Genomic DNA, 16,480 nt, shown 5'->3' on the forward strand with positions numbered 1-16,480 from the left:
CCCCCCTTCCCTGGAGTCCTGTAGTAGGTGCCGCTTGAACAAACCTGAGACTCAAGCCTCTGCTTGAATGTTACTCTTCCCTGCTCTAAGGTGTTGGGCAAGGTTGTACTGAACTGCTATCGACAGCCACGTGCCTCCCCAGAAGTAGCTCTAATTGTAGAACTTTGGAAGCTCTAGATTAGAGATGGGTCCAAATCAAAGACTGTGTCTAGACTACATGGCTCCATCGATGGAGCCATGTAGATTAGACAGCTAGGCAAAGGCAAATGAAGCCGCGATTTAAACGATCGCGGCTTCATTTAAATTTACATGGCTGCCGCGCAGAGCCCACAAACAGCTGATTAGCTGTTTGTCCACTCAGCGTGCTAGTCTGGACGCTCCCCTGCCGACATCAAAGCCCTTTGTTGGCAGCCCCGTTATTCCTCGTGGGATGAGGTTTACCGGGGCTGCCGACAAAGGGCTTTGATGCCGGCAGGGGAGCATCCAGACTAGCGCGCTGAGCAGACAAACAGCTGATCATTTAAATCGCGGCTTCATTTGCCTTTGCCAAAAAAACAAATCTACATGGCTCCGTCGATGGAGCCATGTAGTTTAGATGTACCCAAAGTGCAGGATCTCAGCCACTCAACGCTGCGGTGATGTTTGGATCCATACTTGAACGTCTCAACTATGGATCCATCTACCAAATCCATTAATCCAGCCAGCCCTGCAAAAGCTGATAGCAGGCAGAGTATGATAAGCCTTGAGTCTGTTAAAATGGTACCCGTTTCAGGCACAGAGCCACCATAGAGCCCATTCTCCTGCCACATCCCTGTCAAAAAGGCCTCCTTGCCCCAGTCCTGCTCCACTGAGATGCCCCATACATCACATAGGGGGTTTAGAGCCCCAAACTGCCCATCTTTTTGAAGGCCCAGTCTACGTCACCCAGTGACCCATGCAGGCCTGTTTAATATTGGGAAGAGGGGACGCAGAGCCTATCATGGGTCTCTCCTCCATGGAGAGCATCTCCTGTTATTCTTCACGATCTTCTGATCATTATGTCTCACTTCAGTCAGATCAGTAGCTGGAGAGGCTACTCAGTGAATAGGGAACAGTAATCAGCTTTTTGGGGGGAAGTGTCAGTCCACTGTAACAGGCCTCCTTTCTTATACAAAGAAGTATAATTCTTGATGCTGTATGAAAAGTACCTGTTACTCACACTATTCCTTTCTTGTACCTTCACACACACAACTGACTGGAAATCTGTGTGGGGCTGGTAGCTCTCCACAGAGCCCTTTGCAGTTCTGTCTTGGCTCAGGTACCCCTCTGTAGTAAGGATGTGCAGGACTAGTCAACTATCCGATAAGCAAATGCTTATCGGATAGTCGAGTCAACTAGTCGATTTCCCCCCCCCCCCATGCTTCCTCTATCAGACAGAGGCAGCAAAGCGGGGGGGGGAGGAGAGTGGGTACTTCCAAGCGGCAGCGCCACATGGAGCCCGTACCTGGGCTCCGTGCAGCATTGCCGCCTTTGAAATGCCACCTTGTTTCAAAGCAGAACCACAAGGAGCTGACCCCGGGCTCCATGCGGCACTGCCCCTTTAAGGGGCAGCAACGCATGGAGCTTGGGGTCAGCTCCGTGTGGCATTGCTGCTTTGAAACACCCAGCAGCATTCAAAAGGACAGCGCTGCATAGCTGATCCCCGGCTCCGCTGTGTGGTGCTGCCCCTTTGAAATACTGCCTTGGTGTTTCAAAGCGGCAGCGCTGCACAGCTGAGCTCAGCACTGAGCTATGCAGCACAGCTGAGCTATGCAGCACAGCTGAGCTATGCAGCACTGTCCTTTTGCCATGCCGCTGCGGTATTTCAAAGGGGCAGCACCACATGGAGTCTGGGGTCAGCTCTGTGCAACGCTGCTTTGAAATGCTGAGGTGGTGTTTCCAAGCAGCAGTGCTGCACAGAGCCCGGGATCAGCTGGGGACTCCCTGCTGACCCCAGGCTCCATGTGGAATTTCAAAGCAGTAGCACAGCATGGAGCCCTGAGTCCTCCGCTGACCCCAGGTTCCATGCGGGCGCTTTTGCTTTTAAATGCCACACGGAGCCCGGGGTCAGCTCTGTACACTTTGCACTGGGGACTCTTGTACATTTCAAAGGGGGAATGCGGAAGTGCCTATCGACTAGTCTAGTAGACAATGGAAATTCTATCAACTACTTGACTAGTAAATTAATCATTAGGGAGGTTAACCATTCTGTACTCTTGTGACCACACCTCCACCCAGGTGTCCTGATGACATCATTGAGCTAGGGAGCTCAGTGTCCTTCAGAATCACAGGAGGCAGTCTCAATCCCCTGGCACTGATGTCAGTGGTGCCCGGCTAGAAGACATCAGCTGTGGTTATGGGGGTAGGAAATTGCAGCTCTCTGAATTAACTTTTGGATGATTTCACAGGCAGGAGTCTATGGAGCATGCGGGGGGAGGATATCCCGTGGAAGGGAGGTCAGGTCCTCAGGAATCAGACACACATCATTAACATCCATTCGACTTTGGGTCTCCTCCTCTCCCTGCTGTTTTCAGCCCCATGCCCACGGCAACCCTGAGCTGGGCTGGCAGAAGAAAGGGGCGATGCTATTAGTCCTAGCAGATGAGATGGGCTGCAGCCTGTCCGTGCTGTATCCTCAGAGGGCTGTCTGGTCTACCGTCTCGCTTCCTGAAGCTGAAGAGAGGGTGGCTTTGAGATTCCCCCCACACTCCAAGCAGCCTCTGGACAGGAAACTCCATTCACCGTTGGGCATTCACGTGTGCAGTAAATGGAAAGCAAAGAAGAGGAAGTGGGGGGGGTCGGACTGCGGGGAATGAGAATTGCAGCTCAATTGCAAGGCACCTCTCACAGTGTCTAGACACCAGCTGCCTGGTTGCCATGGAAACCCTCCAACTTTGGCTGACTGGCATCTCTCCAGAGAGATCAGGAGAGGGGAAGGGGCGGGACTAAAGAGGCGCACTGCTCTCTGCGAATGTGTGGCACTAACCCTGCTACAATCACATTTACACACACCGCTTCCTTGGAAACAGGAAGAACTGACTCCCCTAATTCCCTCCACACTCCCAGCCCTCCCACGCGCACGTTTACGCCACTGTGCCCAACAGCTGAAGGGGCTGGCTAAGCCTTTGCTGGCAGGTTGTTTTTTTTCCACTGCTGTCTACTGCTTTATGGAGTCAGCGCGTTAGCTCAGCCTTGGCAAAGCAATGCTTTCTGATCCATTCCAACCCACCCAGGAGGGGGACAGGAAGTCTGTTACTGCTTTACAGGCAGCACAGCCTCCCTAATGAATTGGACTAACTCAGCCACATTTCTATCCCTAATAATGTGGCCTCTCGTCACAGCAGCAAAAGCAGCACTGAGGCTCGTTTCAAGGGTGCTTTAGCTTGTACTTGGAAGGAAAAGTCTGGCAGCTCATTGTCGTCGAAGGCAGTAGGGGAGCATCCCTTCACATTAGAGGATGTACTGAGGGAGAGAAGCATTGAACCAGTGCAATGGGGGCCATGGTCAAACACTGCTGCTTTCAGTGCCTTTACACTGAGGAAGGGTTTGGGCCACAGAGCACGGCCAAAGCAGCACAGTCTTATCGTTCAAGTACACTTTGCACCCCACATGGAACTGGCATAAAGATAGCGATCCACCTCACCAAGGGACTCGGACTGGGGGTTCTTGGCGCTTCATTCACTAGCGCCAAAAGTACATATCTGTCAGCTGGCAAGAGCGACCAATGCCAAGGGATGGGTATTAGCTCAATTTACTGTGTTGTCACAGAACATGTTCCCTCACCCGCAACACCCAGCCATACTGAATGAACATGCTGTAGCAGATAGCTCGCTCTGGCTGTATATTTAAAGGGGTTGGTTTTTGTTTGGATTTTTTTTTTTTTAATGTGACTAGCCCTGGAAAGGACACGGTCCACAGACACAGTGCAGCATAGAGAGCAGCCGGTGATCCTCCCCACATCTGATGCATGGCCAGATGCTGTGTCTCCAGTTTACTCATGCTTCATTCTGGGCTCCGGAACAGCGCCGGTCTTAAAGGAGCAGAGAAATCGGAGTGGCTCATCAATTGGAATTCAGTCTTTGATGCAGCTGGGGCTTGATCAATTGATTGTTTTGAAAACGAGGCCCACAGCGTTAATTGTCACTGGAACAGGACTGGTGCTAGGTGAAGAGCCTGAACCAAGGCCAGAACTATGGAAAAGACAGGCAGCAACATTCTGAACACACTGGTGCCGGCCTATCATCTTCACATTCAGTTTCAGGTAAAATGAATCTCAGAAATACAACCTTGAGGGAACAAATTTCTGGATCCGGTACTTGTACAAAGAAAGAAACAACCATTTCCTAGCTAGTATCTGTAGGAGGCACAAGACATTTTTAGCTACTGATGCCACTTGGTCATCCAAACTTAACGAGGAATCAAATAGGAACCCGAGGCTTCACACTTTGACAAATGGGGGCTGTGCATCTTCAGCAATAGTTCGAGACAAGGTATCGACAAGCTCTTCAAAGTATTTGCTCTGCCAGTCAGCATCTCTTCAGTCTATTGCCTGAGGTCAGCATGAGCCAGCTGGTCTTTATCCAAGAGCTTATTTCCTGTAGACATTCTAGTAGCATTAGTAGAGAATGAGCTACACAGCGTAATGTCGTTGGCATGCTTTTGGCAGCCGAACCCATGGCCTCTCACTGTTTCTCCCAGTAGACTCTTAGATACTGAAGAGGAGAAGCAGCTATTTATCACTATTCTCTGAGAGCTGTTGGAGCTATTCTAGTACTAGGCCACATAACTTACCCTGCTATTGCATATAAGTGTTCGTAGCAGTACGTGGAGTAATACATTCCAGCTTTGTCTACACTCGCAGGTTCTTGCGTGAGAAATATGAAAATAAGGCTAAGCGTGGAATATCGCTGAGCCTCATATGCATACCTAATAAGCCGCCATTTTGCAGAAGAGGCTCTTGCACCAGAAGGAGCTGTTTACACTGCCCCTTCTTGCGCAAGAAAAACCCTCTTGCACAATAGCGTTATGCTGATTATTTTCAGGAAGAATGGCATTGCACAAGAGGGTAGACAGCTACTTCTGGCGCAAGAGCCTCTTCTGCAAAAATTAGGTATGCAAATGAGGCTTGGCGATATTCCACGCTTAGCCTCATTTGCATATTTCTCATGCAAGAAGCCGCGAGTGTAGACATAGCTTCTAAGTCTAGAGAGCACTATTGTGATCATCCAGTCTGACCTCCTGTATAACACGGGTCATACTGCACCCACAAAATAATTCCTAGAGCAGATCTTTGGATGTGGATCTTTGCTGTTCCTGGTGCATTCTGTGATCTGTCTTGGTTTGTGACATATGGAGAGTCCTGGATGGTGCTGGTTCTGTTGGATGTGTGATCTTGAATTAAGCAGCAGGAGTTGCAGGTTCTTCTTCTTAGGGATGTAAGCGACTAATCGACTAGTCACTTCCCCCACCCCTTGTTGCTTCTATCAGACAGAGGAAGCAAGGGGGCAGTAGGAGCTTGGGGGGTGTCAGCTTAAAAGCCAGTTGCCCCCAGCACTATCTCCACGTGGGGCAGGAGAAGTAGAAGCACTGTGGGAAATGGCCAAGCAGGGACTGAAGCAGTCTCCACTACTGCCACTTCTGCTGCGATTCTGGTTTTGGAATGTACAAGAGTCCCAGCGGGGCTCTTAAAGGCTGAGGCTCAGGGCCAGCGGGGTAGTCCCCTGCTGGTCCCACGCTACCTGTGAGACTTCTGCCTTTGAAATAGCAGAAACCTCGCAGGGAGCAGGGGACCAGCAGGGGACTACAAGAGCCTTAGGTGCCACAGGGAGCGTGGGGCCAGTTCCCTGCTGGCCCTGTGCACCTTGCAGGGCTTCTGCTTTTGAGCCGTAGCAAGAGCCCAGGAGGGCTCTTGCTACAGATCAAAGGCAAAGGGACCCTTATAGACTAATCAGAATAGTCAATGAAAATCCCATCTTCTATTTGATTAGTTAATTATTCGATATTTAACATCCCTAGTTATTCTCTATTGTTTAAAGATGTTACCAGTCAGGCAGGTGGCTTCCTTCTAGAAACTGGGTGTTTGAGTTTCTCCTGGTGCATGGTGTTCTTGATGGATGTTATTATATTTGGAGAAATTTCCTGCAATATTATCGAAAATCCTTGTTGAACTCAGTTTAATGACCTTTGGAGTCATTGTATTGAATAGAAAGTTAATGACTGTGTAGGACTAGTCTTTGAGCTGGAGACATAGCCAAAGCACACTTGGGGAATGAGTCATGAGCTTAAAAAAACTATTTTAAACAAGGAGGAATTTTCTGTATAAAAATATTAAGTGTGTTTCCTAGGAAATACCCGCGAGAAGGCCAATGCAAATTTCCACCTTTGGACCCAACCATTTTAGGCTACACCCTGTGGACAGAACCATGCTTTGCTGATTACCGGTTCCCAGAATCTGAAGATCCAAGGCCCAAGTTGTATAAAGGAGATTCTGACTTATGCATGTGTATTCTTGCTCTGAACAAAAGCTGTTATAAAATTATAATCACAGAAGAATCACTTATGTGGATTTGAAGGTCTAATCACTTCCCAGAGATCTTGCTGGAGGTGGGGTGATCTCTGGCAAAGTTGCTGGAATGTGTGTACGTTCTTTTATTGTTTTAATATTTTTGTGCTGTTTTCGCCTTAAGAATAAATGTCCTTCATTACAAAGAGCTGTGTGGTGACGTATAGCTGTGGGGCAACTGTTTATAGCCTTGGAGAAGAAAGTACAGCATAGACACGGGCCAGTTTATGCAGTCTGCTTTGCTGGAAAACTCGCAGCATAGAGAGGGAACTGTGCAGCCGGGAAAAACCCTGATCAGGAAGGCGAGAGAGAGAGAGAGAGAGAGGTCTCCGCCAAGGAGAGGTGATGATTGAGGAAGTGGGTGCCTTTGCTGGAGCATGGAAAAGTGCTCTGAACTGTGACAGATGTTTCTTCAACACAATTACAGTGGGATCTGTAAGGTTGGAGGTGATGAGGTTTGAGGTGCTTGTGTTCCCATTCTCCAGATCCTGATGGCCTGACAGTGTTGTGCTGTAGTCCAGAACATTTGTACAATGATCCTTAAACAGGTGCATCAAACAAAATCTAAGCTTGAATTAGTGGATTGTAGGCAAAGGGAATTTTTTCTCTCCTGCAATGTTTTGAAAGCATTTTACAAACATTAATGCTCACAGCCATTTTCAAGAGGTTGAAAAGTATCTTCATCCCCATTTTACATATGGGGACATTGAGGAATCCAAAGAAACAATTATTTGACAAGATCACTCCTGGAGTTGGTGGCAGAGATGAAATAGAATCCGCAATATCAGATTTAATTCCCAGTCCCCTGCTAGGGCATGGGTTCCCAAACTAGGGGGCGTGAAGAAATTCTAGGAGGGGCACGAGGTGACCCAGCTCTCCACCCCATCAAGTTTTGCTGCCCCGGTCAGTTTTTTTGGTTTTTTTGCTTAAGTTTTGCTGTTATTGGTGGGGAGAGGGAGGAGAGTTTTTCAAAAATCAAAAAGAGGGCATGATGCCGAAAAGTTTGGGAATCACTGATCGGGGGCGGAGGGGGAGGAAAAGCAGCCAACAACTTTTGGCTCCTCTCTCAGCTGGTTGTGAAGCAGGGATGTAAGTGACTAGTCGACTATCAAATAAGCAAAAGCCGGGAGCTAACCCCACTGCGGATCCCCCGCTTATCAACTAATGGATTAGTTGATGGAAAATCCATTAATTAGTTGATTAAACTAAATTTAACATCCCTAACGTGAAGTGATAAAGGCTCCATTAATCGCTCTCTTGAACCAGCCCAATCCCTTGAGGCAGCCTTAATGGTAGCATTTCCTAATTTTCAGAGGCTTGACTTGGCAACCTTAATTTTAATATAGATTTTGGGTATGTTTATATAACATACACTAACACAGTACAGACACTTGAAATGAACCCTGAGCTGTGTTTAGCCTGTATCATGACCCTGTCCTGATAGTAGCATTTCCCTGGTCTAGTCCAAACACACACCCAGCTATGTGAACAGTTCCATTAGCACCATTTTAGAGAGGGTGGGGGGAATGGTCACAACTGCACAACACTGAGTAGCTTGACCAAGGTTACATAGGAAGTTTGTAGCAGATCCAGGAAGGGAACCCAGGCCTCTTTAGTAAACCACCTTACCACTAGGCCATTCAGCCTGCGCACAGTTTACTGTCACTGTTGTAGTACCCATGGCCTTGGCTGCTGCAGAACCACAAGCCTGGAAATTTCAGATGGATTTAGAGTCTGAGAGAGTCCACAAAATCCTGTCTCAGGCCAAAACCTAAGGTTGGGCACACCTGCTAATGGCCCACTTTTTCAGCATTAGTACCAGCACAGAAGAGTAAGGCAAGTCATGACCTGATTGGTGCTCAGGTTTTCATTTGCTTCCACCTGTGGAGTATGACATGCAACAGCTGCTACGATATTCTTATTGCCACACAGCTTGCAAAAGATGTCCCCATTCCATGTAGCAGTGCCCCCCTGCAACATATCTGTGCCCTCTTTTTGGGGACCCTTCAATCTATAGAGAATGCTCTGGGAAATATGCGTGGGAACTTGTGTCAAGGCACAGGGTGTGCAGTGCTCAGTTTTCCTCAGCCCATCTGTGGCCAATTGTGCAGTCAGGAAGAAAATGCAATAAGAGATGACTTGATGTAAAAAGAAACCTAAAGGCCCAGCAGAGACGCCAACTCTGCAGGCAAGAAAAATTCTTACCATGGGAATTATGCAAGTGTATAAGGCAATTGCCTATACACAGAGGTCTAGCTCAGCCAACAAGTTGGTGTGGCCGAGGATACAGCCGTTTCAGGGGCACGGTTTTGAAAAAAAACAAGCGGGGTGGGGGAGCAGCACTGGTGATGAACGTTACATAGACAGGTGCAATCCACAGGTGCATGTTTTCCTGCTGCAGTTCTGCTAAGGCAGCCTATGAAAGGGTTTTGTAATCGTGTGATGGTTGTGCAAAGGTGAAGACGCAGGCTGTAGGCCAAAGAAAGGCTGTCCCAGGGGTTGACTTTAAAAAGAGGTGGCAGCCCGAACAAGAGCATTGCTACCCACTGATAGGGCTAAGAAGATGAGTGGTGTGCACAGAGCGATGGGATCTACACTCTCTCTCTCATTGGGTTGATTAGGCTCTAAATACAGTGTCCTCTTTGTTGTGGAGCCACATTGTGTCTATTACGACACAGGACACAAGCCTTGTGCATGTGCCTCTCCCCAACTGGACATGGAGACAGTAGTGCTCCCTCTTTGCAGCAAAATGCTTCCAGTGCCTTCTAAATTGATGACAGTTGCCTCCCCCCCATACACTCCCCCTTCATCGCCAAGTGACAAGAGACCAAATTGCTTCAGCCTTACTACACAGCCCCACACCCACCTCTCCGCCTCCAGCCAATGGATGCATACCATTCATGCTTCGCCTCACTGCCCACTGTCCATTAATATACACGCTACAAGGCTGATAAATTGGGGATTCGTGAAACCTGCAGGCCTTCCAAAAAGCCAGATTGCCATGGAAACCAGGGGTAGCCTCCTACCTAGATATTCCCTAGGCATTAGAGCTGCTCTGTGGCCTCTGCTATAGAGGGGGGAGGTTAATGAGATGATCTCAGCAGTAGCTTCTGGACTCTATGAATCTGTGCCTCTCCCGCTTGAGATGCTATCAGTCCAGGGATGTGGGTGATTATAAAATAGGATGGGCTTTAAAATGTCGCCTCTCCCTCCTCTCCCCCCCCCCCCCGCCTTATTTCAAGCAAATGTTTTAGGTTTTTTTAAAAATCCATCTATTTACACACAGAGTCCCTCTATTTTCAAAACAAGAGTTACTGGATCTTTCTGAGTCTCCATCTGCCAGTTGCCATCTTGTTGACAAATGCCTTCAGTAGTAACAAGGGCAACAGTGCCAGAGTTCCACATCAAAGACATTAATTATATTTCTCATGCACACAGCAACTCACAAAAGCCCAAAGTGTTTTGCAATTACAGTAAACTTCCGATAATCCGGCACCTTTAGGACCCAGGGGATTATTTTTATGCCGGACTATCGGAAGGAGGGGCTATGAGGGGTCTAGGGTGGAGGGGATTGGGGGCGGGGGCAGTGTTGCAGGACCAACCCGGCAGCACCCCAGCTGCTCTGCCCCAGACTTTCCCCAAGTCAGCCGCAGCTGAAACTGACCAGTGACTGACTCCGGGAAGCCCGGGGCAGAGCAGCTCCAATTGTCCGACTGCCTGGAGCACTTTTGGGTTCCAGGTGGTGCTGGACTAGCAGGAGTGCTGGACCACTGGATGCCGGCCAACTGGAGTTTTACTGTATATACCACTAGAGCCACTGACATGCAACCACCGCTGGTGTGGCAGTAGGGCCTGATTCTGTTCACACTGAAGTCAAAGGAGATGGTGCCATTGACTTAAATGACAGGCAAATAAGGCTTTTTCATATGCAGCATACTGCATGCCAGACAGGTTGTAGTGCAAAATGTCTCCTCTGTAGAGCATAGGGGCAAAGCCCCTCCTTGAGGAAAGCTCTGTGACGCTTTAACATTCATGCAAAATGGACGCCAGGACGTCATCTGTAAAGTCCCAAAGCCCTTAGCTGCACCCCTCAGGCAAAGCTGGCTGTAAACACCTTTATACCTCCCCACACATGAACCAGCTATGTGGCTGATGTAAGGTCTCTGAGCTGGTCCAGCAGGGCTAGGGCACTTCAGTAGCAGTGGAGAATCTGGCCAAATATTTATTTTGCTCAGTGCAACAAAAAGAAAAAAAATGAATCTACTCCCAGTATTGCTGGTTAGGAACGTGCTATCTTACCTCAACCAGGCTGTGGTGAAAAAAAAACCTGCCAGCAGCATTGAGTGAGTGAAGCATGGCTCCATCCAATAATACACTAGGTAAACCCAGTTAACACTATCATGACCACTTCAATACACAGCATGTCTCAGAAAAGTGAGTTGACAGCATCCCCAATTTGTATTTTACAAATCTGACACACGTTATTGGGCCCAAGAGAAGGGTAACTGGAGGACACGCTGTGCTCTACATTATGCAGGCAATCAGATTAGCTAATCTAATGGCCTCTTCTAACCAGCACATGCTCTGAAGCTATGAGTGCATTGTACACCTGCTCTGCAAGCACATTACACTAGTGTAAATGACTGCAGCTGGGGCCAGGCACCTGGGATTCTAGGACAGAGCAAAGTAACAATGACAAAGCAGGAGGGAAGCCCGTCTGAAAAGTCTTACAGGAGGCCTAACCAATGTTTCCACTGGCATTCTTGTCCATTTAAGATGGCTGCCAGCAGGATAAAGAATTCCAATTTTTAATTAGCATCTGGGCATTTTTTTTAAACCACCTCTCACAGTTTGTACCCTGCAGGAGGGACTTTCCACCCTCTGAACTTCTGAATGCTGCATCCAGAAACTAAGGGGCAGCTGCCTTTCAATAGCTGCCTTGTTTTAATTGGCCGACAGGCTTTTTACAATGAGACTTCAATTACTTGGTTAATGAATTCAGGCTCAATAAGAGAGCATCCCTCACTAGGCGGCTATAAAATGAAGGGAGCACAGTGGCAAGCCCAGCTCTTTAAAATTACCCAATCGGGCCACATATTGAAAAAGACAAGGCTTCTCCATTGTTGCCCGGTGCAGTGCAGATCTCAGGACAGCAGAGGGCACTGGTGTAATTCTCTTACCGGAGGTAGACAACAACTCAACTTGGCTCTGATAGGGTTGGGAGGTTTGATCTAGGTTGTGGGATCCAATGCCTCAAACAACCCATAGGAAGAGTCTAACAACCAGTCATAGGCCAGCGGAGATGCTCTTTGCTGCTAAAAAGTTGATGGACACACTCTTAAAATTAACTGTATCAGCCAGCAGATGTGGAGGATGGAATGCATGCTGGGTCTGCTTCTCCTCTCACACTGGGGTACATAAGCAGTAACTGCACTGTAGTCAATGGCCACAGTATGACACTGGTCTGAAAGGGAAATAGGATAAACTGCATGTTCCCCAGTCAAGACTGGAACAAGCGGCCCTGTAGCAATATGCTAAACTTCGCTTACAAGAGGCGGATGGAAACTAGCTGCAAACAATATTGTGCACAAGCCCATGTAAAGGCCACTTTGGCAAGTTGGTTGGAAGAAGAGATGAAATGTCTAAAGCCATTTAACTTATTTATTATCTATGGGAGGTACAGCCAGAAATGACCTGCTGTGCTGGGTAATAACACGGGTGTGTAGTGAGTTGCGTGCCTTGTAGGATAGGTCCAGTTAGTATGGAAATGCTTTCTGGATTATGCTGTTTAAAATCCTGAAGAGGTAAGTGGCTTATCGATGCTTGAAGAGTGATCAATAAGGCCCAGAAGCCTGTAGTAGTGAAGCTTAAGGCCTCTCTGTCTTTTCTGCCAAAAAAATATTCCCCATGTGCTATTGTCTGAGGAGAGCCCTCTACTGGTTGACCATAACTGTACCTCTTTTCCTTAGTCAAGGAAAATACAATTATCCAGTCCTTCGTTGACTGTGCCTGGGCCGGCCCTAGGTTACATTAGCAAACTAGGAAAATCTGTGATTGAGTGTGTTAACGTAATTGGTTGCTGCTTATTTCTTCCCATCCGCCATGCAGCTCAGCCACTTATGGGTCCACTGTCATTTCTTCCTCACAAATACTGTCTTTGTCTCCACTGATTAGAGAGTGGTGGGCGGCTTTTGTTTCCAGACTGCTTGGCTTTGGCTGCAACAGTGATTTACGGGAGATGACTTAAAGACTTCTTATAGTCTTTTAGGCCCCACAACTGAATGGAAGTAGATACTTGAGTGAGCAAGCAAGTCAGAATTGGTGATTGACCACAGACAGACATTCCAAAAGCTGCTGCCCACTCATCTTGCAGTATCTCTCACTCTTTCCCTGCATTGCCAGGCACATAGGGACCAGTAATGTAGCAATCCCATGGAATAGCCATTTGTCTTATCAGTGTTGCTTCCTGACACCAGGACCTGACTACAGCACTAGTCCTTATGGCTAGTGAAGGAAACTAGCAATGAGTAATATAGTGAACTATAAGTTCCTAACAGTTCCCCTGTGCAGTGATGCAAGGCAGCACAGTAGTCTTGGTCAATCAAGGTGCTATCGAACCAGACAGAACCACTAGGTCTGTGTCCTACAGCTTTGATAACAAGTCTCCTTTCAATTTGTTACCACTTAGTTCTGTTTCTTCCACAAGGGACACTGCAGGCAAGGCTATTCAACAAGTCCATGGATAAGTAGATGGGTGCTTTTTATATAAGCTTCATGTCTCCATCTCATGCCAGCCAGGTGGGGTGAATGTCGCACTCAGCATTTCCATACAGTGGTCCATCAGACTGTCTCTCCCCGGCCAGGCTGGCCCCTTTATCCATTTCTACCCAGCACAAGAGTAGTAGAGTTGTCATCTCCGTTACTAAGGAACGGCTGGCTTTAGTCCCTCTGGTAAAAATCAATGACTCCATCCATCTTCCTCAGTCATTTGGCTACAGGCCTGAAGAAGGTTTCTAGCTGGAGACACAAAGAAACATTTTCTTTCACGTTGTGTGTCTGTTGAGTGCCCTGACAAGTGCTGAGTTGAAGCCCCCTGAGATTGAAGTCTGCTGTTGGTCCAAAGAACAACTGCTGTACAGGTGGCAGAGACGGGTTTCCTCGTACTACCCTAGCATTGGGCCTCACCCCTGCCCTAGACGAGCTCCATGGGCTTCAATCTCCATGGTCCATGCATTCTGGCTCTCTGCTGAGACGGACAACAATGGCTGGCAGTGGGGGTGGGCTTTGTGAGGTGAATCGCAGTCACTGGGAACTAACTAGCACTCTCCATATTAAGTTCATACAACCGCTGATATTTTAAGAGTGAGAGATTGAGAGCCAACCTTTCTCATCGGCCATTCCTAGTTTCACTTGTATCATTCTCTAGCCCTTGCCATCCAATGGTTCATTGGCCAGAATGCAAAGAGAAGGCGGGGCTGACAAACGTGGCTGCTGCAAAGGCTCATCAACACGGATGAATTTACATAGAGATATTAAAAATGGCTAAAGCAGTTTACGGGACTGTTGTTCACACAGAATTCTTATTGTATTCCAGATCCTGCAACTGCCATTTATGTAGAACATCTGTTACAGCTGATGGGCATTCCACCGATGAAGACCAGAGGTCTCGGTGGGTAGGGCCTTGGACTGAGAATCAGGAGCATTGGATCGTAGCCATGACATTGACACTGAATCACTGGCTGGTCACAAACAAGACATTTCACCTCTCTGTGCCTTGATGTCTCCAGTCCTGAAATGGGAATCGTGATCCCTGCTTTTCCCCATAAATGCTTTGAAATCTACAGCTGCAAAGTGCTACGTGGTAGTCATTGTTCTTTTGATATTGCTGATTGAGCTTGCATTGTGCAAATGATGTAGGATGGACCCTAACATCCCCAAGCACTAATGGAATATACAGGCAAACAAAGGGTCTGCCCCCTCAATTGATTTAAATCGGAATAGCTCCATTGAAGCCAACTGAGAACCCACCCATAGGATTTACAAATAAATACCCGTTAAAATAGTTGGCCATCAGTTGCCTCCTTACTTACCTGCCTTGAATTGAATTCAGAGTTCAGGGTTTTTTTCCCCTTTACTACAGTGTGGCGCCCCTAAAACAATATCAGGAACACCATGGCCCATTCAGCGTTAGGTGTTAAGAACATCCTATGTTGCAATGCAAGGCTAATTTCAGGTCTTGGCAGGTTAAGGAGCTTCTCAGTTGACCAGAAAGAGTATATGTTGTGGCATTTCAGTAACTGTCAGAGCGTGGATGGAGCTCGCTCCAATTAAGTACCGTGGCTGATTCATTTAGGGATGGTATTTTTTGTGAGTTGCTACTTAACTAGTGTGCTCTCATTGTGTTAAGGCACTATGTCACCTGCAGGAGCCATCTTTCAATGAACTTTACAATCAGAAGTCTCTAACTGGTCTATGGGTACATTTCTCAATGGTTTAAACTAGATCTTATATTATTCACTTCTTTTCCCAAAAGGTTGGATAGCAAGGTCAATTAATGCTGAACAACTACTTTATACTGTACTGCCCCAAACATGGCTTTATTTTAATAAGGGAGTGTCTGTAAAGTGTGAAGAAGTGTGATATATTATTCATATTAATAATTAATAGTAAGTATTGTGTCATCTTCATAATTGATCAGGGCCACAGTGAGTGGCGAAACTTGACCCATCTCTGCAATGTGTCTAAAAGAAATGTTATCATAATGGTCCAAAAGACTTTAGTAAGAAGAGTTAATCCAGTGTTGTGGAGCCATAAAATGTCATTGTGGGATTTATAAAGACTGAGCCAGTGAGAACTTATTTCAGATGATGGGCAGTCATTTCTACTGAAGTGTATCAACAGCTCCTGGAATCCATGTTGCTCATCTCTCCATGTTACACTAAGCTCACTGTGGAGCAGTGGCAGATTTCAGTTGAAACAGAGGGACCCATGTGGAGCCAAATGGGAGAGGGACCAAGAGAGAAGAATATGAATGGACGGCTATCCTTGAAATGATTCACCCTAGCAGTTTTCATGGTGACACCTAAATTATTTCTCTGTGCAGCTGCTGCTTCAACTCCTGTTCAGAATTAAGCACATGTGCTCAAAAACCCCACACAGCTGATCTCAAAACACTGAAAAACTGCAATATGTAACCTCCTCCCCAAAACACTTCTCTCAAAACAACACACACCCCCCAGCACATCCCAACACACACTCACGCATACAATGTTAGCGTAGGGTCAGCTGCAGTTTACTCCCCTTTTTACCTTCTTTCTTCTACATCTGCTAGCCCACATGTCAAAAGCAAGCCAAGCAGAACACTGAATGAGAAAATAGCCAGGTGTCTGATGAACTTTGAAAGAGCTAAAATTCTTCTCGAGAGCCCGGTGTGCTGCAACAGAACTGCACGACACACCCCACTAGGACTGCTCAGCAGGGTTGCCTAGTGTACTGCAGTGGGGCTGCCAGGTGCGGCCGGGAGTGTGGCTGCCCAGCGTGGAAGGCAAAAGGGAGGTGGGGATCAGTAGGGTAGTGGGGCCTCTGGCCGGTCCATGGCTTGGGGGGGGTCCGATAGCAGGGGGTGTAGATCCCTCATCCAGAACTAAGGATGTTAAAATGTGGTTATCTGACGAATCGTATAGTCCATACAGTTTGTATCGACTATACGATTAGTCGATAAGCGCCAGTCTGCAGAGCTGCAGGGAGGGTAGCTCCAGGAGCTGGAACTGAGCAGTCCCGGCTTGTGCCAGCTCCAGAACCACCTGTGCCACAGCTCTGCATTTTAAATGTAGTACGAGACACTGGGCTGTAACTACATTAAAATGCAGAGGTGCAGTGATCAGCATGAGCCGGAACTGC

The 16,480-nt window shown here is 47.5% G+C and overlaps 2 protein-coding genes across 5 annotated transcripts in view; one reads left to right on the forward strand and one right to left on the reverse strand.

Moving 5' to 3' along the window:
- LSAMP (limbic system associated membrane protein) overlaps positions 1-16,480 on the forward strand; it is a 1,541,410-nt gene that overhangs the window by 1,512,334 nt on the left and 12,596 nt on the right. Inside the window, exon 9 of one of the 3 annotated variants that reach the window (XM_075906354.2) lies at positions 14,175-15,396. The exons of 1 other annotated variant lie outside the window; for it this stretch is intronic. The gene's annotated coding sequence lies outside the window, so the exon portion shown is untranslated. Of the gene's footprint in view, positions 1-6,362; positions 6,713-14,174; positions 15,397-16,480 lie in introns of those variants that run through there. One more of the 3 variants, XM_075906357.2, reaches the window with a different exon arrangement.
- The window catches only part of GAP43 (growth associated protein 43), an 85,127-nt gene that overhangs the window by 4,830 nt on the left and 63,817 nt on the right, over positions 1-16,480 (reverse strand). The gene's annotated exons all lie outside the window — the stretch shown is intronic.

Source organism: Pelodiscus sinensis, chromosome 1 (genome assembly GCF_052426305.1).
Source record: "Pelodiscus sinensis isolate ZL-2025 chromosome 1, ASM5242630v1, whole genome shotgun sequence".
In the NCBI taxonomy this organism is placed as follows: domain Eukaryota; kingdom Metazoa; phylum Chordata; order Testudines; family Trionychidae; genus Pelodiscus; species Pelodiscus sinensis.